General features: G+C 35.6%; 1 protein-coding gene across 1 annotated transcript in view; it reads left to right on the top strand.

Moving 5' to 3' along the window:
• LOC110452790 (neuroglobin-like) overlaps window positions 1–26,056 on the top strand; it is a 34,724-nt gene that overhangs the window by 2,408 nt on the left and 6,260 nt on the right. The window lies entirely within an intron of this gene.

The raw sequence follows: 26,056 nt of genomic DNA, 5'->3' as shown, positions 1-26,056 counted from the left end.
CGCTTTATTACAACCATAATTATACAATAGATGCGTGGTTTTTATTATAATATTCCCTGTAGAACATATAAGATAGTATATATAAAAGTGAATATAGCCATGTGACTTTATCTATTAGTTTCGCCTTAGTTACAACAACATGATATCCTATATAGGAAACAGCTGTATGATGCAGTGCTATCTATTTACGACCTGTACCTGTGTTGTATCTATTACCAGATTGTAAAGGTCCAGTCCCATGTGTAAGGTTTATCTGTCAAGATACAACGTGGTAGACTCTGTTGAGGGAACCGTTTAGTCGCCGAGGTTTGCCGTAACCTTGATGGCCACAGTTATCTCATTTGTTCAGTGGCATGGTTCATAATAGACACACTTCACTTTTTATATAATGAAATAAACCAGTACTTCTGTAATGTTTGAAATTCATATGATCATCAAGGCTTTATGCCCCTCTCCTTCCGTTTTAGCAGTAGTTTAGTATGGTGTAGTGTAATTCATTTTTGGCAAGCTGTGTCAATTACCGACATTTGAAGGTACGGGCCCACGTGTGTGTCTTGGGTACATCTTCAATATACAGGTGGCGTTTCCTATATTATGTTCACCGTATTATACATATTCTTTGTGGCGTAAACTTAAAACTAATATATTACAGTTGAGAATAGGCAATAGGAATATAAATATTTTGTTTCAATTATTAACTGAGCAACAGAATCACTATATAATGAACAAAGCTGATATAAAGACATCTATGTTTTTCACACTCTTACCGTACATACTCTTTGAGGGAGATTTATCATACACATATCATATACACTGTATCTAATAGTTCAATGATCACATAGGTATTTATATAGATCTTATGATAACTGATAATACGTAATGTTATATTCATTTTAATAAGCAGTAAAACTTTTTCCCGAATTATGTTATGAAATGAGTATTTATTCATTTATTATGTATGTCGATAGCGCGTTTCGTAGTAGGTCAGGTCTATAAAGATCCGCTTCCCTTCAACACAGTTTATTCCACGTATTAAGCCTACATATTCAATCGATAATCGGTATTTCATTGACTCTAGCCTGAAATTAAGTAAGTTAAAAATTTACCTACATGAATCAGGCGAAAATGGAAATACTTTTGAACATGATAATATCAATTACTTTCTGTTCTTCATTGCATTTAGATGCCCATCTGATTTGATGTTAATGAATAAAACATACTACCACGAAATGATACATTGTATTTGAATAGCAGTGTTGATAATGATCTATTTTAGGAAAAGGATTAGTGAAGGTTTTGCCGCTCTCTACAGAACTAAGTAGTGTCGACATCACCTATAGGTCGTGGTGATTTGTCATATTAACATTATATATCTACTAATGGTGATCAGTGTTTCCCATGAGGGTGAGTCCCAATTATCTTTACCATTACCTGTCAATGATTATAATATCACGCTTAGGTCACTGGATACCTACCATCACGATACCTACACCGTGGAGGTCACTGGATACCTACCATCACGATACCTACACCGTGGAGGTCACTGGATACCTACCATCACGATACCTACACCGTGGAGGTCACTGGATACCTACCATCACGATACCTACACCGTGGAGGTCACTGGATACCTACCATCACGATACCTACACCGTGGAGGTCACTGGATACCTACCATCACGATACCTACACCGTGGAGGTCACTGGATACCTACCATCACGATACCTACACCGTGGAGGTCACTGGATACCTACCATCACGATACCTACACCGTGGAGGTCACTGGATACCTACCATCACGATACCTACACCGTGGAGGTCACTGGATACCTACCATCACGATACCTACACCGTGGAGGTCACTGGATACCTACCATCACGATACCTACACCGTGGAGGTCACTGGATACCTACCATCACGATACCTACACCGTGGAGGTCACTGGATACCTACCATCACGATACCTACACCGTGGAGGTCACTGGATACCTACCATCACGATACCTACACCGTGGAGGTCACTGGATACCTACCATCACGATACCTACACCGTGGAGGTCACTGGATACCTACCATCACGATACCTACACCGTGGAGGTCACTGGATACCTACCATCACGATACCTACACCGTGGAGGTCACTGGATACCTACCATCACGATACCTACACCGTGGAGGTCACTGGATACCTACCATCACGATACCTACACCGTGGAGGTCACTGGATACCTACCATCACGATACCTACACCGTGGCGTGCATAGACCACGATACCTTACCTATCAGTTGATACTTGCCGAGGAGACGCTTAACATTATTACCAATTCTAATTAAGTAAATATAGAATTACTGATTCGTACTTTGCGATCTTAAACTTGCTAATTGGTAACACTGATTGACTAAACAGAAATATTGCCGAGTGCACAATGAAAAACCTCAGATAAATTTAATCAGGTAATATTACTGTTATTTTAAACTTTACGATGTAGCATTGCAGGCTATGAGAAGCATTTGCGGGTAAAAAAAAAACATTTTGGGCAAAAAAATCAAATTAACAAACTATAAACATGGCATTTCAGAACATTCCGATTATAAACAGTAACAATGCTGGTTGACAAAACGTTACACTATCAAATGTAAAACGTAACTCTGTCAAATGTAAAACGTAACACTGTCAAATGTAAAACGTAACACTGTCAAGTGTAAAACGTAACACTGACAAGTGTAAAATGTAACACTGTCAAGTGTTAAACGTAACACTGGCAAGTGTTAAACGTAACACTGTCAAATGTAAAACGTAACACTGTCAAGTGTAAAACGTAACACTGTCAAATGTAAAACGTAACACTGTCAAGTGTAAAACGTAACACTGTCAAATGTAAAACGTAACACTGTCAAGTGTAAAACGTAACACTGTCAAATGTAAAACGTAACACTGTCAAGTGTAAAACGTAACACTGTCAAATGTAAAACGTAACACTGTCAAGTGTAAAACGTAACACTGTCAAATGTAAAACGTAACACTGTCAAGTGTAAAACGTAACACTGTCAAATGTAAAACGTAACACTGTCAAGTGTAAAACGTAACACTGTCAAATGTAAAACGTAACACTGTCAAGTGTAAAACGTAACACTGTCAAATGTAAAACGTAACACTGTCAAGTGTAAAACGTAACACTGTCAAATGTAAAACGTAACACTGTCAAGTGTAAAACGTAACACTGTCAAATGTAAAACGTAACACTGTCAAGTGTAAAACGTAACACTGTCAAATGTAAAACGTAACACTGTCAAGTGTAAAACGTAACACTGTCAAATGTAAAACGTAACACTGTCAAGTGTAAAACGTAACACTGTCAAGTGTAAAACGTACCACTGTCAAATGTAAAACGTAACACTGTCAAGTGTAAAACGTAACACTGTCAAATGTAAAACGTAACACTGTCAAATGTAAAATGTAACACTGTCAAATGTAAAACGTAACATTGTCAATGTAAAACGTAATACTGTTAAGACGTAACACTGTCAAGTGTAATGCGTAACACTGTCAAGTGTAAAACGTACCACTGTCAAGTGTAAAACGTAACACTGTCAAGTGTAAAACGTAACACTGTCAAATGTAAAACGTAACACTGTCAAGTGTAAAACGCAACATTGTCAAGTGTAAAACGTACCACTGTCAAATGTAAAACGTAACACTGTCAAGTGTAAAACGTAACACTGTCAAGTGTAAAACGTAACACTGTCAAGTGTTAAACGAAACACTGTCAAGTGTTAAACGTAACACTGTCAAATGTAAAACGTAACACTGTCAAGTGAAAACATAACACTGTCAAGTGTAAAACATAACACTGTCAAATGTAAAACGTAACACTGTCAAGTGTAAAACGTAACACTGTCAAGTGTAATGCGTAACACTGTCAAGTGTAAAACGTACCACTGTCAAGTGTAAAACGTACCACTGTCAAGTGTAAAACGTAGCATGGTCAAGTGTAAAACGAAACACTGTCATATGTAAAACGTATATCTGTCAAGTGTAAAACGTAACACTGTTAGGTGTAAAACGTAACATTTTCAAGTGTAAAACGTAACACTGTCAAGTGTAAATCGTAACACTGTCAAGTGTAAAACGTAACACTGTCAAGTGTAAAACGTAACACTCTCAAGTGTAAAACGCAACATTGTCAAGTGAAAACATAACACTGTCAAGTGTAAAACGTTTCACTGTCAAGTGTAAAACGTAACACTGTCAAGTGTAAAACGTAACACTGTTAGGTGTAAAACGTAACACTATCACGTGTAAAACGTAACATTGCCAGGCATAGATTTTTCTTTTATTCATGGTATAAATGTAACATTGCCAGGCATAGATTTATTTTTATTCCGGGTATAAATGTTACATTGCCAGGCATAGATTTTTTTTTATTCTGGGTATAAATGTAACATTGCCAGGCATAGATTTTTTTTATTCTGGGTATAAATGTAACATTACCAGGCATAGATTTTTGTTTTATTCTGGGTATAAATGTAACATTGCCAGGCATAGATTTAATTTTTATTCCGGGTATACATGTAACATTGCCAGGCATAGATTTATTTTTATTTTGGGTATAAATTTAACATTGCCAGGCATAGATTTTTTTTTATTCTGGGTATAAATGTAACATTGCCAGGCATAGATTTATTTTTATTCCGGGTATAAATGTTACATTGCCAGGCATAGATTTATTTTTATTCTAGGTATAAATGTAACATTGCCAGGCATAGATTTTTTTTATTCTGGGTATAAATGTAACATTACCAGGCATAAATTTTTGTTTTATTCTGGGTATAAATGTAACATTCCCAGGCATAGATTTTTGTTTTATTCTGGGTATAAATGAAACATTGCCAGGCATAGATTTATTTTTATTCCGGGTACAAATGTACCATGCCCGGCATAGATTTATTTTTATTCCGGGTATAAATGTAACATTGCCAGGTATGAACATATAATTTACGGGTATAAGTGATAGTGCTGGATATGAAACAAAACATACGTATTAAGGTATAAAGCGTTATATATCTTTGAAATATACAAATAACAAATTACAGTAATAAAGGTCAGTGCTTGCCACTATTCTATTTAAAACTTTCAGTCAAACACTGAGATGTGATTACACCATCTGTCGGTTGAGTGTTAATCAATCCATTGATACGTCATATTTAAATCCCATTTATTGATAACAGATTGCATTGACCATTGTACCACGTGCTTATCGCGTCAACAAAAGTTCTCTTCATAAATTACATGTTGCTTTGGTTTTGTTTTGTCATTTGTTAGCACCTTGACGAGAAGCACACAATGACTGTGTGAGCGTGCAAAAAATATGAGATCAAAAGATCGATATCTGTTTAGTACAAACTACTCAGTACTTCAACAAGATTGATATTGTAAAAGAAAACAATAATGATTACCTTTTATGGCGACAAAAGAAAAATGGGACATTCATTGGTGATTCAATGCTTTTCAGGTTATCGGGTAAGTTTTGTTTTAACCAAAGGTTGGAGGAGATAGTTAGTTTGGTGTGTTTTAACTTGTTGTTTGATTGTAAGAGTTTACCGATGTGCTACCAACAGAATCGGGGAACTGGGTGTTTGATTTAGTGTCCCTAGAAGAGTAAAACATTAAAATATACAAATCTTGTCGCCATCATATAGTTTTCACATTGTCCTTGTTTTGGATGTCCATTCTGAGGACGTGTTAAGTGTGATATTACAGGTGAGATAAGTACATTATATATGTTGATACCGTGTCTATTACCTGAGATATTACAAGTGAGATACGTACATTATATATGTTGATACCGTGTCTATTACTTGAGATATTACAGGTGAGATACGTACATTATATATGTTGGTACCGTGTCTATTACCTGTGATATTACAGGTGAGGTACGTACATTATATATGTTGATACTATTGCCTATTACCTGTGATATTACAGGTGAGATACGTACGTTATATATGTTGATACCGTGTCTATTACCTGAGATATTACAGGTGAGATACGTACATTATATATGTTGGTACCGTGTCTATTACCTGTGATATTGCAGGTGAGGTACGTACATAATCTATGTTGATACCGTGTCTATTACCTGTGATATTACAGGTGAGGTACGTACATGATATATGTTGATTCCGTGTCTATTACCTGTGATATTACAGGTGATATACGTACGTTATATATGTTAATACCGTGCCTATTACCTGTGATATTACAGGTGAGATACGTACGTTATATATGTTGATACCGTGTCTATTACCTGTGATATTACAGGTGAGGTACGTACATAATATATGTTGATACCGTGTCTATTACCAGTGATATTACAGGTGAGATACGTACATTATATATGTTGATACCGTGTCTATTACCTGTGATATTACAGGATTATATATGTTGATACCGTGTCTATTACCTGTGATATTACAGGTGATATACGTACGTTATATATGTTAATACCGTGCCTATTACCTGTGATATTACAGGTGAGATACGTACATTATATATGTTGATACTAGTGTCTTTTACCTGTGATATTACAGGATTATATATGTTATTACCGTGCCTATTAACTGTGATATTACAGGTGATATACGTACGTTATATATGTTGATGCCTTGTCTATTACCTGTGATATTACAGGTGAGATACGTACATTATATATGTTGATACCGTGTCTGTTACCTGTGATATTACCGGTGAGATACGTACATTATATATGTTGATACTAGTGTCTTTTACCTGTGATATTTCAGACAAGGCACAGATAATGATACACCTATGTGATACCTACTTGAGGTGAAATTGTGGTATATCATTAAATAAGTGTATTTGGTACACTAGTATGGTACCTTGCAATCATGCGTTTTCGAAAATTGAACCATTGAGTCCTGACGTCATAACGTGGACTATTCATATCAGAAAAGATGTTAGATTATTTTATTAACCTCGAGTCAACTGACTCATGGGTATAATACATATATTACAAGATAAGTACAACATGTTATGCAATATAATACAGAATAACATATGGACATATGTTAAGAGGAGAGTGACTCTTTACGTACACTTGTTGCCAAATGTAAATATTTTCCAAGATTAAAAAGTTCCTTTACATTATTGGTACTTAATAGTTGAGTTAGCTTAAACACACTCGGACTTAAACGATAATATTTCTTTATGTACTTTAACCTTAGAAAAGATGTTAGTGTATTGAGTCATTGGAATCATAAAGTGCCCCGCATTGTAGCCGGTCGTCTTATGCTATATTTATATTTCAAGTTGTATATAACACAAGCAGAATTACGGTTTAACAAATTAACCAAGTAGCAGCCCTAACCAGTAGATACTGATTACTTTTTCTCATCCATCCAGAATTTACTACAAGATAAGTGTTGTTGTGCCGTTTAAAGTGTGTATCGGATCTCTGTACACATAGCCCTTAACATCTAGTCTAAATCCATCTTTTAACCATTATGTGGTACTAACGCCATTACTAGGACGAGGATACCTATTTGCTAGGTGTTCAATACAGCAGCATGACCGAAAGTTGCACTAAATTTCTAATGCACTGCCAGGAAGTCACTAACGTTTCAGCATCATCATCATTTTCTTTTGTTACGTACCGGTATTTCCCTGGAGATATATTGAGTTTTAATCTAAAATGAGGATATTGTTTTATACAATTGATCGGTGTCTTACCTCATTCTCATTAAGCAGTTATCTCTTAATGGCCGTCAGCCTTGTTAACAAGTGTAAAGTCACCTTGTATCTAGTGTAAAGTCACCTTGTATCTAGTGTAAAGTCACCCTGTATCTAGTGTAAAGACACCTGGCATCTAGTGTAAAGTCACCCTGTATCTAGTGTAAAGACACCTTGTATCTAGTGTTAAGTCACCTTGTATCTAGTGTAAAGTCACCATGTATCTAGTGTAAAGTCACCATGTATCTAGAGAAATGAACACACGCGTTATAACAGACAGCTGTAAAGTTTGGTTGCTGATACTGTTTTCCAAAATGAATTACGCTTCACCATAGCGCTAACGTTTAAAATATACCGCCAAAGATTAATCTGCAAAGTCCAACATTTTCTATAAAATAACATTTTAATAGATAAGTCAAACATGTGATTAATAGGAAACGTGATAAAAATCGATATTCTGCCATACTGTTCGAATCTGTAAAGTCTCCAACCTGTAAAATGAGACAATCTATGGGAAGTTTGGTCTCTTAATACAGGTGGTCTTTTTACAGGTGGTCTCTTAATACAGGTGATCTTTTTACAGGTGGTCTCTTAATAGAGGTGGTCTTTTTACAGGTGGTCTTTTTACAGATAATCTCTTAATACATATGGTCTTTTTACAGGTGGTCTCTTAATACAGGTGATCTTTTTACAGATAATCTCTTAATACATGTTGTCTTTTTACAGGTGGTCTCTTAATACAGGTGGTCTTTTTACAGGTGGTCTCTTAATAGAGGTGGTTTTTTTACAAGTGGTCTCTTAATACAGGTGGTCTTTTTACAGGTGGTCTCTTAATACAGGTGGTCTTTTTACAGGTGGTCTCTTAATACAGGTGGTCTTTTTACAGGTGGTCTCTTAATACAGGTGGTCTTTTTACAGGTGGTCTCTTAATACAGGTGGTCTTTTTACAGGTGGTCTCTTAATACAGGTGGTCTTTTTACAGGTGGTCTCTTAATACAGGTGGTCTTTTTACAGGTGGTCTCTTAATACAGGTGGTCTTTTTACAGGTGGTCTCTTAATACAGGTGGTCTTTTTACAGGTGGTCTCTTAATACAGGTGGTCTTTTTACAGGTGGTCTCTTAATACAGGTGGTCTTTTTACAGGTGGTCTCTTAATACAGGTGGTCTTTTTACAGGTGGTCTCTTAATACAGGTGGTCTTTTTACAGGTGGTCTCTTAATACAGGTGGTCTTTTTACAGGTGGTCTCTTAATACAGGTGGTCTTTTTACAGGTGGTCTCTTAATACAGGTGGTCTTTTTACAGGTGGTCTCTTAATACAGGTGGTCTTTTTACAGGTGGTCTCTTAATACAGGTGGTCTTTTTACAGGTGGTCTCTTAATACAGGTGGTCTTTTTACAGGTGGTCTCTTAATACAGGTGGTCTTTTTACAGGTGGTCTCTTAATACAGGTGGTCTTTTTACAGGTGGTCTCTTAATACAGGTGGTCTTTTTACAGGTGGTCTCTTAATACAGGTGGTCTTTTTACAGGTGGTCTCTTAATACAGGTGGTCTTTTTACAGGTGGTCTCTTAATACAGGTGGTCTTTTTACAGGTGGTCTCTTAATACAGGTGGTCTTTTTACAGGTGGTCTCTTAATACAGGTGGTCTTTTTACAGGTGGTCTCTTAATACAGGTGGTCTTTTTACAGGTGGTCTCTTAATACAGGTGGTCTTTTTACAGGTGGTCTCTTAATACAGGTGGTCTTTTTACAGGTGGTCTCTTATTACAGGTGGTCTCTTAATACAGGTGGTCATTTTACAGGTGGTCTCTTAATACATATGGTCTTTTTACAGGTGATCTCTTAATACAGGTGGTCTTTTTACAGGTGATCTCTTAATACAGGTGGTCTTTTTACAGGTGGTCTCTTAATACAGGTGGTCTTTTTACAGGTGGTATCTTAATACATGTGGTTTTTTTTACAGGTAATCTCTTAATACAGGTGGCTTTTTTACAGGTGGTCTCTTAATACAGGTTGTCTTTTTACAGGTGGTCTCTTAATACAGGTGGTCTTTTTACAGGTAATCTCTTAATACAGGTGGTCTTTTTACAGGTGGTCTCTTAATACAGGTGTTTTTTTTACAGGTGGTCTCTTAATACAGGTGATCTCTTAATACAGGTGGTCTTTTTACAGGTGGTCTCTTAATACAGGTGGTCTTTTTACAGGTGGTATCTTAATACATGTGGTTTTTTTTACAGGTAATCTCTTTATACAGGTGGTCTTTTTACAGGTGGTCTCTTAATACAGGTTGTCTTTTTACAGGTGGTCTCTTAATACAGGTGGTCTTTTTACAGGTAATCTCTCAATACAGGTGGTCTTTTTACAGGTGGTCTCTTAAGACAGGTGGTCTTTTTACAGGTTTAGTTTATACTGAAATCATTACAATAGGGAACATCGTTTAAGCAGGTTTCACTGTATTAAGTAGGTAAGTAGTTAGTTGTTAAGTAGTTAGTAGTTAGTAGTTAGTAGTTAAGTAGTTAGTAGTTAAGTAGTTAAGTAGTTAGTAGTTAGTAATTAAGTAGTTAGTAGTTAAGTAGTTAGTAGTTAAGTAGTTAAGTAGTTAGTAGTTAAGTAGTTAGTAGTTAAGTAGTTAAGTAGTTAAGTAGTTAGTAGTTAAGTAGTTAGTAGGAAACCCTGAACTGTCATTCATTTATATTTTATTTACGATTGATGATACTCGATAATCGATTTTAAGAATAGCGACAAATAATTACTAGCAATAAATCAGAACACATATAATGGAGAATGTGTAATATTCTCTGACATGGTACTATATCAACAAGGAAACACTGTCAAATTGATTACAGGTTTTCCCTGTGTTTGTTTAGGAAACCCTCACCCTCTCTTGTGCTTGTTTACAATGTATTTCATTGACGTTTCCGTGTGAAATTGTGGACTTTGGTGCGCTCTACTTAGCACGTGGTGTGACATGATAATCTTAGTAGCAATATACAGATTCATTAAAACGCTATACTTCAGATATTGTGGCAGCGCCAGGGTCAATAAAATGTGGTTAAATAAACCCATTATTTATTTTGTATACCTGTTTTTTATACGTTTTATTTTCAGGATAAGAAATATTATTACTTGAAACCATTGCTGCGGAATTAATTCCATCGTCGTTTGGAAATGGAAATTCCTAACTCTGATACAGACGAGTGATTCAGTATTATACTAATAGGACAAAAAATATCCTCAATAACCAGCATGATCGAGTGATGAATATTTTGAAATTTGATTTTATCCTTGAGTGTTGTTCATAAAATAGACTATCCAGTATGCTCTAAGTCACTACGCTTAGATTGGTCGAAACATTAATACGTAACCTTTTAACCTCAGCTCTATGGTGCAGCGTGTTTCATTTTGGCAAACAGTATCAACAAACATATGTTACATCTGCCGGCAATAACGCGTGTGTTAATCTATCTAGATACAAGGGAGTAGACTCTGCAAGTGGATATTGTAGTCCCTAAGATGTACATTTTGAAACATAAACACGTTACTCATTGTTCATTTGATACTCACCATAAATAGTCATTTGTTGGAAGTTTGTGTGATTTAGGGGTTTATTGCATCTCCTCTTCTGTTTCAAAAATAGCTTAAACAAATTTGGATTTCCAACTTTTGGCCACTGGCATAACCAATTTACTAACAAGGGCGGATGGGCTGAGTGGTGCTGCGTGTCTGTTATGATCATCTGTCATGTTAACAAAACATAATATTATCTATTTTCAAAGGATAGACTTTTGAAGAATTGTTTATAAAATCATAAGCGCACATAAAATCATAACTCGAGTTCAGTAACTATCAAATTTTAACAACATGAAAGAAAACGAGATTAAATAACTCACGAATTGTTGACCATTTTCTACCACAATTATTAATGACATTGTCGAATGATACATTACATTTAACAGCTCCAAATATGCTTACCAATTATCGNGAGGGTTAGCAAATTTCAAACCTCCATTAACAGTTCAGGATTAAAACAATTAAAAGGATGGAAGGTGGTAGTCAACTGTTTGGTGTTTTACCAACTCCTCTATCATTAATGCATGGTCATCAACTTGATTAATATTGTGGTAGAAAGTTCTATTTATATAACCCGTTATTACATACAACTTCATATACATGTATTACGTTTCGATACAGTCCCGCACGATAAGGGTAAGGCGTAATATTTCATATATAAAACTATGAACACTTTTGAACCGATAGTTAAATTGCATTAATTTCCAACTTAATAATTGATATGAAAAACATCTACACTTTAAAACGTTATATTATATTTAATCGCCAGTGCTGCAGAGGAATGTCTGTATTTTGTATCGAATAGAATGTAGTCCTTTACACCTGTAATAGACATGGAATAATGTCATTGAATGCGACAAGCACAAGCTATTACGTTTTACAGATTAAATGAACAATTTAGCATTGAGCATGATTACAATAGGAACCAAACACATTAGGTTTTGTTTCGATTTTCTCGAGACGATAACTGTTTTTTGCAGTTTGGCGTTTTCTGCTTATACATATATGCAGTGAATGCTAAGATTCCAAGAAAACAATAGTTCAACTTGAAGTCTTGACATACGATTGCCTTGTTAATACCCTCTGTGGTGTTTCTGACTCAATTAAACCAGATCTTCTGGTATAGGTTGACGTGCTAGTCGGACTGAGTTATAATAAAGGAACTAATGTGTAGTCTTCTGTCCTCGCCATTTCCCTAGTAGGTTGCCGTATACTAATCAACAAGGCTGACGTAGGTGACAGTCTTGTTGTAGCTGTAGTAAGTACGACAGTAGTAAAACACGTGTCACTAGTGTTATCCTAGATTCAAAACATGTCTGATATTGTTACTTTGTCGAATGAACTTAATAATGCATTCAATTATGGCAATTTGATACCGTTTAAATCCCCCTAGACTTCTCAAGGCGTATCCGTGTATAAATAAAATTGACGAGTTCGAATAAGGTATTTTTTTCAAAGATAGCGTTCATACATGTACCTGCGTTTTGGTGAGAGATTACGAGTTGAAATTGCCTATATCAATCCTACGATCACTTTTACCATCTGAGACGTAATGACGTATTTCTAGCACAGCATATGTACATTGTATCACTTCGTAGAATAAGTTTCAACAGATACGTCTCATTAAACTCCTGTTTCATTAACAAGTGAATACATCACAACCGAAAACGCAGTGTTTTTTATCGCTAATGGCTTTATTCACATAGAGAACTTTCATGCGTATTGACTTCGGTACATTTTGCAATGTTCCATTCTCCCACATGATCAAGTCGTTTGAGGTCTGAAGTGCATAATACAAACCACATCACAGATATCTCCTGTGCCTCAGTCCACTCAGGGCCTGGAATATTTTTTTCCCTTTATTATGTGTCAATATTGTATACTCATCTGCATTTTACAAACTACAAACAAAAAATTCAGTTTAAAGTGCATATGAACTATCGCCGAACAGTAAATATGACGCCCACTCATGTAATAAAAGGCAAGTGGTTTTATTATTGTAAATACATACTAAAACAAAAAGTAAATAAGTGTACTGAATTTTCGTGCATCGACTTGATGAGAGTAGTAAAACTAGACAGGAATGATTTGTGTGATTCCGCTGAATATTGCTGCAGTAATTGCGTAAAGTAATAGCCAGTAGATCTTTAGTCCAAACGTAAAGTAATGGCCAGTAGATCTTTAGTCCAAACGTTAAGTAATGGTCAGTAGATCTTCAGTCCAAACGTAAAGTAATGGCCAGTAGATCTTCAGTCCAAGCGTAAAGTAATGGTCAGTAGATCTTTAGTCCAAACGTAAAGTAATGGCCAGTAGATCTTTAGTCCAAACGTAAAGAAATGGTTAGTAGATCTTTAGTCCAAACGTAAAGTAATGGCCAGTAGATCTTTAGTCCAAACGTAAAGTAATGGCCAGTAGATCTTTAGTCCAAACGTAAAGTAATGGCCAGTAGATCTTTAGTCCAAACGTAAAGTAATGGCCAGTAGATCTTTAGTCCAAACTGACTGAGATGGCCATTGGGTGCAGTCCAGATGTTTCCTTTGATTGCATTCTAAATCGACTTATACTTATATTGCAGGCGCTTATTTGATGACAATATCATAAAATATCCATCACATTATGCTATTTAGTTGTCCATTATGTTATGATATTAAGTTGTCCATTACATTATGATATTAAGTTGTCCATTACATTATGCTACTAAGTTGTCCATTATGGTATACCATTAAGTTGTCCATTATTTTATGATATTAAGTTGTCCATTATGTTATGATATTGAGATGTTCATTATGTTATGATATTAAGTTGTCCATTATGTTATGCTATTAACTTGTCCATTATGGTATACCATTAAGTTGTCCATAACATTATGATATTAAGATGTCCATAACATTATGATATTAAGTTGTCCATTGCATTATGATATTAAGTTGTCCATTACATTATGATATTAAGATGTTCATTATGTTATGCTTTTAAGTTGTCCATTATGGTATGCTATTAAGATGGTCATTATGTTATGATATTAAGTTGTCAGTTATGTTATGATATTAAGTTGTCCATTATGTTATGATATTAAGTTGTCCATTACATTATGATATTATGTTTTCCATTTGTCCATTATGTTATGATATTAAGTTGTCCATTATGTTATGATATTAAGTTGTCCATTATGGTATGCTATTAAGATGTCCATTATGGTATGCTATTAAGATGTCCATTATGTTATGCCTTTAAAAAAAAAAGCGTAGAACATATTAGCAAACATCGGTCATTAGATCAACGCATTGTCTTATATTTGTCATGCTGTAGTAAAATGAAGGTTATTTATTGCAAAAAATAGGATATTCTTGGCATCAACTACTGTATATCACAACCGTCAACTTGATACAAAACATAGCTATGTAATTGCCAACTTACCTATATCACGAATTAACCTCTTTATCCGGCCTCTCTACCCTATCCCACGTATTAACCTCTTTATCCGGCCTCTCTACCCTATATCACGTATTAACCTCTTTATCCGGCCTCTCTACCCTAAACCACGAATTAACCTCTTTATCCGGCCTCTCTACCCTATACCACGTATTAACCTCTTTATCCGGACTCTCTACCCTATACCACGTATTAACCCCTTTATCCGGCCTCTCTACCCTATACCACGTATTAACCTCTTTATTCGTCCTCTCTACCCTATACCACGTATTAACCTCTTTATTCGTCCTCTCTACCCTATACCACGTATTAACCTCTGTATCCGGCCTCTCTACCCTATCCCACGTATTAACCTCTTTATCCTACCTCTCTACCCTATACCACGTATTAACCTCTTTATTCGTCCTCTCTACCCTATCCCACGTATTAACCTCTTTATTCGTCCTCTCTACCCTATCCCACGTATTAACCTCCTTATCCGGCCTCTCTACCCTATACCACGTATTAACCTCTTTATTCGTCCTCTCTACCCTATACCACGTATTAACCCCTTTATCCGGCCTCTCTACCCTATCCCACGTATTAACCTCTTTATTCGTCCTCTCTACCCTATACCACGTATTAACCTATTTATCCGTCCTCTCTACCCTATACCATGTATTGACCTCTTTATCCTACCTCTCTACCCTATACCACGTATTAACCTCTTTATCCGGCCTCTCTACCCTATACCACGTATTGACCTCTTTATCCGACCTCTCTACCCTATACCACGTGGGTCATTGTTCGGTCTCTGTTTCCTCTTCAATCAATTCATTGTTTAACTCTACCTCTCATTTCCTATTTCTCTGATCTATTGCTTTACAGGATACTATGTCTTATACTACTTGTTTATTGTCTTACATCACCGCCACATACTGTCATCTACACTGTATGTATGTCACACAGCGTGTATCGCCGATACCACATACTGTCATATACACTGTATGTGTGTCACACAGCGTGTATCGCCTATACCACATACTGTCATCTACACTGTATGTATGTCACAAAGCGTGTATCGCCTATACCACATACTGTCATCTGCACTGTATGTATGTCACACAGCGTGTATCGCCTATAGCACATACTGTCATCTACACTGTATGTATGTCACACAGCGTGTATCGCCGATACCACATACTGTAATATACACTGTATGTGTGTCACACAGCGTGTATCGCCTATACCACGTGTTTACTGTTTTGCGCTGTATTTATGTCCCACAGCGTGTATCGCCTATACCACGTGTTTACTGTTTTGCGCTGTATTTATGTCTCACAGCGTGTATCGCCTATACCACGTGTTTACTGTTTTGCGCTGGATTTATGTCTCACAGCGTGTATCGCCTATACCACGTGTTTATTGTTTTGCGCTGTATTTATGGTCTACACCACGTGATGAGTCTTTTACACTACTTCTGTGTCTTCTGCTACGTATTAATAGTGATGGAATTATACACTGTAGATCTCAGGGGGAATTATACACTGTAGATCGCAGGGGGAATTATACACTGTAGATCTCAGTGGGAATTATACACTGTAGANACTGTAGATCTCAGGTGGAAATATACACTGTAGATCTCAGGAGGAAATATACACTGTAGATCTCAGGGGTAATTATACACTGTAGATCTCAGGGGGAAATATACACTGTAGATCTCGGGGGAATTATACACTGTAGATCTCAGGGGGAAATATACACTGTAGATCTCGGGGGGAAATATGCACTGTAGATCTCAGAGGGAATTATACACTGTAGATCTCAGGGGTAATTATACACTGTAGATCTCAGGGGTAAATATACACTGTAGATCTCAGTGGGAATTATACACTGTAGATCTCAGGGGTAAATATACACTGTAGATCTCAGGGGGAATTATACACTGTAAATCTTAGGGGTAATTTTATGTAATTAATTTATATTTTATTATTGAAACAAGTGATTGCTTTTCCAGATTTGGGTTTAGTTGTTTTTGAAGAGTATACGATTAGAACTATGGTGCAAACTTAATGCGATCATCAATGATATTCACATCTCAGCTGCTCTGCTATACCCATGGCAATTGTGTTCTCTACAGGCTGTATGGATGCTCTTCCAAATCAATGCACTGATGGGATCATCCTTCTGGCTATGTTTTTAATAATTTATAGCGGAATTGATATCAAACGCTAAGCAAATCAAAGACATTTCATCAGGCCATATTGATTACTACAAGTAGATAAAATCATACCTATACATAATTAATACTAACACTAATCATCGGAATAGTTATACTGCCCTGACATCTGCTTCCACCATCTTTAATTAGTTATTAATAATCTCTCTTAGAGATGCAAATTGGATCACAACATTGGTTTTCACATCCAATGCAGCTTGAGACGAAGATGATTTACGGCGTATAGAAGTTATGGAAATGCCTACAAATAATGAAACATTCAAAGCAAGTGATAGGTCAGAGAGAACTAATAGTGACACGAAGACAAGAACATCTTTTTCCCGTTCAAATGCAACGAGCGTCGGCTGTCAGTTTTTAAGCGAACGTTTAGTCAGAGAAATTTAAATCGGGGGTGAATGTTTTGAAATAATCCCAAAAAGGTTTATATCATGTACCATCACAAAATTATCCGACTTTCTAAACGTTGTTGCAAAGTGTTGTTTTTCTCATTATATTATTTGCCTTTTTCCGAATGTCTGGACTTATCTCGGGATTGTTTTCCCCATTTATGAACATTCTTTGATTGCAACTTTCGATTATTTCTATTAATTTAGACTTTTTCATATTTATGTAAAACATATTGGAATACTGAGAAACAAATTCACGAGACAATGAAAAATCCAAATTTCCATTCACAGACACAATATCGTCTTCTGATTGTTGCAAGTCTTTTATTCCTCTTTGTGACAGCGAAGCAAGCATACAAAGAAATAAACATTTATTTAGTTTAGTTTGTTCATTGACATATTGATTGAATTTATTTAATTCACATGGGACAGCTTTATCATTGAGACTACTTCCTCATATCACACCCTTCACACTGATTGTTGTGTACTATATCAGTAGCTTTATCATTGAGACTACTTCCTCATACCGCACCCTTCACACTGATTGGTGTCGTCCATCAAAGCTCACTAGCAACCTTGATATAGAAGTGCAAATGACATGTTATATTTTTCCAAGGATCAGTCAGAATTCAAGCTGAATTCATTATGGCGGGTTTCATTACGTCCAACATAACCAGTAAATTGATACTGGTCACGAAACACGTGAAATATAATTATTTTATAAACTCTTACATTTCTAAAATCACTTCTAATTGGAGTCAAAACAAATATATATATATAACAACTAATAGAAATACGAAGTAACTATTTAAAACTCATCGATGAAGAAATCCATATGGCCAATTTGTCACTTTAGAACTCATCAATTGTACTTCAGATCAAAAGAATCATACAAACTTCTCAAGTGATGTTGTTTGTGTTGTTCTGGTGCTAGATACAAAAGCTCTGGTATATGATGCAAATTGTTATTTTCTTTCTGTCGAAGATTGGTTTTGGGAATATACAAAAATCACACCCGTACAGTCCGAGGCCTAGATCCTAACTGCTTAAAAATCACGAATATCAAAAAATAAAAAAATAAAAATATTATTCAGTTACGTATTATAATTGCATAGATGTAAATATGTTCTATAGTGAGTAAATCTGACAAGAAAGTTCCAAACAAATTATATGACAACTTGACTGTTTCTAAAACAAAGATAAAAGTTGAAGCTTGTTTATTTTACTGACATTTAGCACATCACTCAATAAATTTAAAACGAACGATATTTGTAGTAAAAAAATCAAAAGTAACGAGATATTTTTTATTTCAAATTTAGCACTTTCATCATAGATGACAATATATTATACACATAGAAGACAAGGAAAACGGACGAGTATTACTTCTTTTACTCACATTTTCCCCTCTCTTGCTCCGTTTTTGTACTTCCGGTATCTACGTCGTCATGTTGAATGTTGAGGCCTGATGCCCAATAGCATAACTAATCAGAGATAAACAACCCGTCACCGTGCATCAGGGTAATTTTTATATCTAGAATAATTTCACATTCGTGTCTATTCTAGTTTTCTTCCATAAACAAGTACTCTAGTTTGCATAGTATTCGTGTTTTAAGTGACGCCGAAGGTTATGTAATTAGTTAGGAGGCCGAGGCAGACACGCGCTTCCGGAACCCTCCTGATCTAAAGTGTAAGCAAGGATACTCCGTATTGACTGATGTAAGGCGTTTGATATACTGTCCATTACATTAATACGATCAATATACAAGTCCTCTCTGAGAATAACGTAACCTTTTCCCATGAAAACTTCAAATAAAGCACCTTTATCCCATGTATACATAGTTCATTAATGCTATGATAACACACATACATTAATGTAATGTTAAATTTATTCCGACTTCAGAAGGCATGGTCTGTTCTGAAAGCATCTTCCTTGAAACGTTGTCGTTTGAAGGTTATCCAATGCGTAAAGGAAGTCGCTGTTTAGAAAAAGGAAACTTTCTGCTAAGCAGATTGTCAGATTTACGTCAAAATTAACGTCAGTGATATACGTCAATTACGAAGTCACCGATGTGCCATATATAGCCTTGGCTCTATGTTATTAGTCAATGGCAATGTGTAAGCAACTGAATACGTGTATAAGTGTTCAAAGCCCCACCCTCATGTTATAGGAAATGTGTATATTCATATAACGGAATATCATTATTTATGATTCCGTTGAAAATAATACTGATCTGCAGACGCGAGCTTTTGACATCCTATCCATGCCTATGGTGTTCACTAACAGGTTGGCATGTAACCATGGAAGGTCAGTATCACGTGACAAAACAGCTAGGTAATACTGGCAGCTAGTATCCACTATTACGTGAGATGGGGGTACGGGGGAAAGGCGTCTTTAATTTGTCTAGAACTTATAAAAAGTGCATTAAAATTGTTTGAATATATAGTAAATAGGAGATTTAACACTGCAAAATACTAAGTGTTTCATGAGTATTTTATAATTGCAAATATAATAGAAATTCTTTAAAACAATTAAATTCAATATGTGTCATTGATTGACTACTAACTATTGTACTCGTTATTTCCCCTCAATAATATTATTTTTGGTATCTCTTATTGCATTTGATAAGTGAATGGTTATGACATCACAATGAAACCAACTTCAATAACGTCACTTTTAACAATTAACTGATATTATATTATAGCTTAAGCTTAATAGATGTCGTAAAGAAAATATATTTTTTTACTGCAAATTCCTCTCAGATATGGAGAAAAAAATAGCATCACCTATTTTAGAAAAAGAAACTTGTAACGATTTGAGTAATATTCCTGAGTCAAAACCTCGTTGAGATTTCTTTGTCATATCCTTAATGTGGGGACATTTTCTATCAACTCTCGTCTAAAATAAATGCGATAGTCGATCATTAAATTACGTCATAGCTAACCCTGTTGTGCCGTCACTAACTGCAGCTAGAAGTCCGCTCTTAAGCACTTCAAGACGAAAGCGATGTCAATGACAGATGATATATGTGTTCATGGCCAGTCGTTCGAACAATCTTTCTACTGATCGCTTAAAGATGCAATCTGACCGGGGTAACAAAATGCATATCGCGATCAACTTTGTAATTTATTATTGCCTATGTCATATTTAGACCACAAGGTGAACTTACTTTGCTAAATTTACCAAGAATGTCTACATATTTGACATTCTTGCACCGCTTATACAAATTATGTGTGATAAATGGGCGACAATGCCCTAGTTTTGGCATTTGCTTCAAAGCAAAAAATATAATTATCTTCTTTTTATTTCGTTTTTTTGACGCATATCGTTTAAAAAACTCATTTCAGATTTATTACATCAGCTTTAAATTTTTTTTACTTAATACGGACTTGTATGAACATAATATGCGCCTCCTTGACGACGGTTAAAGTGTTTGCATATTGTTCAGGTTACGAACGCACGTGTACAAAAATCATTGACATACGACACCTAGATGTATTAACTTCTAGACTTCTTATCTTGTTCTGTGTGTCGACACCAGGATTAATTATCCTGTTGATTGGTCATTTTCATAGAAACGAAGACAATAGATTCGTCGTAATATCCTGTCATTACTGCCTGGCTTTGTGGCATTTGACAGTAAGGATCCTCACTGCGTAGAGATGACATAGAGAACAATATCCGTATATCGATGTTAACAGATGCTGTATTAGTGAAATATGTTAATTCACTCCTTGATGTTTGACGATAAATAATGAGCTTCAACTAAAACAAAAAAAAATAAGAAATAATTTAAGTAAGACAATGTTATTCTGTATAAAGGCACACAAACAAACGGCTTAATAGTGGGTTTTTTAACGGAAACATTGACGTAGTTGCTTGTCATAGTAAACCTCAGTTGCCTTTACTGGATTGAACGGCTGCTGTCGATGATCTATTCTGAGCACGGTGCACAGCATACAAGCACTAACTGATTGCCTCATCTTGACGAAATGACCATCCCTTATTTATTTTTTATCAATTAATTTTGTTCGGTTATTTGGTATTCTGACTGAATAGGAGATAAAAGTGTGTATGTTAAAGTGATTTATTTGATAATCCACAACTTGGAAGAATATTCTACTGGATGTGGATAAACTTTAATCTAACTTTTCAATTCCGAGCCCTATTGTATTATTGTGACGCCATCTTTCTCTCTTCCCGTGTAAATATTTGTCATCAGTTCTACTGAAATGATAAATAAGCGTTGAGTTTATGGAGCGGATTTAATGTCGAGGCCTTTCAGGCCTATTGCTGTACATGAGTTGAGGACCGTTAATGTGGTGAACTACATACTGCCTCCCGGAGAAGGGTGTGACTGTATACGAATAGAAAAAGATTTAAGTGTCGTTGGTTGCAAATATGTGTGTTTCATTTCAAAGATTCATTAAATCAAACAATTGTAACGGGAACTGGGCGACAGGCTGGACCTTTATAACTATGTGTATTATTTGGATGAGTTTGTGTGATTTTTGGGTCTGTTGGATTGAGGTAGGAGTAGAGATGGTAGTAGTTACGTGTTTGCATGTACAGTGAAGAGTTTGTCAGGCACCGATGTCTGGTGGTTGGAGAGTTGTGTTGGATTAAAACAGATATGTGCCTGTAATGTACATGTAGGGATTGGTTTGTTCTTTGGTCTGTCGGAGAATGTTACCACTGTTGCTATGGATGTCATGTGTGTGCTGTGTGTGAACTAACGTCTTGAAGAACAATTTGGGTTCGGTACAAAACCGGATGTTTACATTTCAGAAACGTTGGTGAATTACTTATGTGTTGTCATTTTTGGTTAAAATGTTAATGGTTTGTGAAGCTTAAGTTTTGAATTGAGTTAATATTATGTTAAATATGTTAGTGTTTTTTTTGTCTAAGACGTTTTGAAGGAATTGAGATTCTAAACATGAGTCAAGAGAATAACAGCAACATGAATGCTGTTTGTGTTGACGGTAAATGTTTTGCTGACAAATTGCTACGTAAGCACTGTCCTATATTTGGTATATTGAATACAATGAAACTTCATTAAGGTTCGTTTACACACCAAATGGCTGCTCTACCAAAAGGATGATAAGTAGTTCACTCGCTAGCGACCCAGTTGGATGTTTAATCCAATCAGACAACTGATCAGAATTTGGCTTTCCCATGGAAACCGTAAAGTACAACAGAAAGTATAGACAAATCTGTAACAATTGTGTAAATAGAATTTATCAATTAAAAAATGCAAAACCATTTTAAGAGCATCTTTCAAGGTGCCAGATACTGGTGTACAGCTGTAAAACGTTTTATGACAAGTTCCGTTAATAACTCCGATAAGTCTCAATCACATGTAATTATCACTTATTCCTCTCGTGACAAGGTTAATGTCAATGCTTCCGTTTGCAGTAAACTCATGACGAGTATGCTAGTTATGCTCACAATCCACAACACCACTATTAGCAGTGTTCCTGGTACTGTTTTAGCATCAGAAGATGTCATATACACTATCATTGCTACACATACTCTTATCTGATCGTTCCCCAGCTATTAAAGGAAATTAAAGACGTATTCAGCGATCCGTTAACAATAACTGTGAATAAATCATTACCACAATATGAATTCTTAGAAACGAAAACGGTTCTCCAGTGGTAATTTCCCGATCGAATTCGCTTTTATCTACCGAGGGTAAAGTAATGAAAACGTGAATATATATTTGCTACTATCTGCAAGGTAACACTTATTAACTCCCGATCAATTAGGCTCTAAACCGTGAGATTTGACAATCAATCGGCGTTTATGTATTTCTAACGGGACTGATCGGGTGTTGGTCGAAGGGAAGACAGACAGTGCTTTGTTCTGTGTCATCAGCGAAGCGTTAGACGAGGTATGACATTTGATGACACGTTCCTGTAGTAAGGGGTACCAATCCGTCACAACGGAATATTCGGATACACAATATGACACCGTGGGCTAATAGATAATTTCTCAGGTTTTAAAATACCTGTAATTGTTATGCTTGCTTACTTACAATATGCAAACGAATGGAATCAAATAGCGGTTAAGGCGTCTGACAGTCTGCTACCACTAGCCTTCCACCACCGAGTCGCGGGGGAGTTTCTGAGCGGACTTTTAGTTCTGCTTGGTTGCCTCTAGCCTTCATTAACTTTTATTAGCGATTGCAGTAATGACATTACTGCTAAAATCCTGTTTGCTTGTTGCTAATGATACTTCGTGTCACAGATGTGCTATCTTTGATGTGCCATCACGCTTGGTTGAGCTAAGATATTGATATCGAAAAAATCAAAATGAACTCACTTGAACTGAGACTATCACATTGCGTAAAAGTGTTAATCACGATAGAAGTGAAAAGTCACATACCACTCAGTAATTATCACATACCACTCAGTAATTATCACATACCACTCAGTAATTATTCTACTATAATTGGACCGATAAAAAATGAATGCATAAACATAGTATCAATAAAGAGAAATATACTTCGAAAATTAAAACAAAAATCAAATTGATATCGCTTACTGCAGCAAAAATGTTTATTTCGTTTTTAGACTATAATTAGGATGTAGATGTAGTGTATTGGTAGTTGAAACCCTATCTAGTCGTATTTGTTGAAGGTAATGTTTATCTTCCAGCGTTTCAATTTAGATGTATGCATTTCATTTCATTTGTTTTCAAACTGAATTAAAGTTATTGTCGAAAAGCTTTTAAATATGTATGTAAAGAAAGTGACTGAGAAAGGCACTGTTGATGCCAACAGGAACTTCAACAATCTTAAAATCTATATGTTATTATAACCAGACAGGGCAAAGATATTGTAAGCCAGGATCTCAATCATCTTCACACGTTCATCCTCAGTAATGGCGTGTGTCTTGTGTTTACAATATATACTCAAAATACTTTGCAAACAACTTTGGAGTAATAATTTGAGGCGTTTCTGCAGTTTAGTGTGCAGTATTATATGTTGAATATTCGTATAGAAGAAACTGTTTGAGGAAGGGATGCTCAAGGTTGATCAAAATATAATTATGGTTTGTTCAAAATTTACATTCCATTAATTTCTGGGGGGTTTCAGTGTAACAGAACGATTCAAATCCAGATATAACGGTACTAAGAATGGTGGCAAGAAGCTTGGATAATGGCTTCTTGAGTAACATACAGTGCCAACGATAAAACGGTCTTCGATCTGATATTATACCTTGTATACTATATGCGGTCTATAACCAATATATATATATATATTTTACCTACATTATATATTGCAGACTGAATCTAATTAATACACTATTTTATGGGAGTTATCCCCCTTCCCCCACCCACACCATATTTTGTATAATAACCTCTTAATTATGTAAATATCTAATTAGAATTAAGTACATAATTGGCAGTAGAACTATAGACAATATCTAGAAGAAATATAATCAGAATTTTAAGCAATTTATTTCGTGATCATCTCATTATATATAACTTTCTATGGACCCTATCTACCTGCAATTTTTCTCTATACCAAAATGTGCAGACACTAATTACCAAGTATAATGGTACACAAATATATTACTACAAAATAAAATGTATGTTGATTAAATTTAATATGTACCAGAAATTAAGTCATCGGGTCACTTCGTACATATTCATATTGTACCGTTACTAAATAGTTATGAATATATCATATCATTTTACATCAGATGCATGAGGTCTTAGAAATGAACAGTACGGAGTCATAGACAGAAAAGAATATATAGTGAGGTTGAAATGTTGATATAATGCTTGATTTCTCGAAGATTCATTGCCAAAAGATATCATTATTTAGTCTCCAAAACGAAGTTTGAAGACATGCTGTTTTACCTTCTTCACGTCCTGTCAGTTATACTTCAGGTGTTACAGTTTTAAATTCGAAATTTTGAAATAAGAAATGTCTTATCCACATAAAAAAATGTGTCTTAGACTAAGTTTATGAACATATCACAAACCCATATGTATAATTCTATCTATATCTTGTGTACAAATGGGGAATATTTTGCCACAATGTACAGGCTTTAGAACTACATTATGTATTTGAAAAGTAATTTTATTCTTTTTTTATCCTTGCTACTGTGGTGACAGATTTCATCCATGTAGCATGCCCAATCCAGTGAATATCAAATCGACTTATTCATAAGCATAACAGTGTTCAAATATTCAAAGTTATGTCTCTAAACCATAAAATATAATTATATTTAACAAATCACAAGCAATGAAAATGTAGCAAATTTATCTCGAGATTTGCATAAGCATTGGTCTTGGTCTGCAAGCCAAAATTTGCTTTCAAGACAATACATTCAATAAAAATTGATGAATTTCAGTGATACTTCGTTAGTGTAGTTCATTTATTCGGATTGATCGACGATTAACTTCAGTGAAAATCACAATTGGGTAGTCGGGTGGCGCAATATATACCGCACTCGTCTTTCAGGTTCACCGGGGTTCGATTCCCGATCGGAAGTGAAAAGGTACGGGGTCACCTGCCCGATCACGTGAGTTTCTCCGGATACTCCGGTTCACTCCCACATTAAGACCCCCTGTGCGCTAACATCCGGGCTAACAAGATTGTTTAATATAAATTGATATAACTTTTTAGGTCACCTGAGCTTTGCTCAAGTGACCTATTCCAATCGCTTTTCGTCCGTCGTCGTCCGTCGT

Source organism: Mizuhopecten yessoensis, unplaced genomic scaffold, assembly GCF_002113885.1.
Source record: "Mizuhopecten yessoensis strain PY_sf001 unplaced genomic scaffold, ASM211388v2 scaffold6877, whole genome shotgun sequence".
Lineage (NCBI taxonomy): Eukaryota > Metazoa > Mollusca > Bivalvia > Pectinida > Pectinidae > Mizuhopecten > Mizuhopecten yessoensis.
This window is presented reverse-complemented; position numbering and strand designations above follow the sequence as displayed.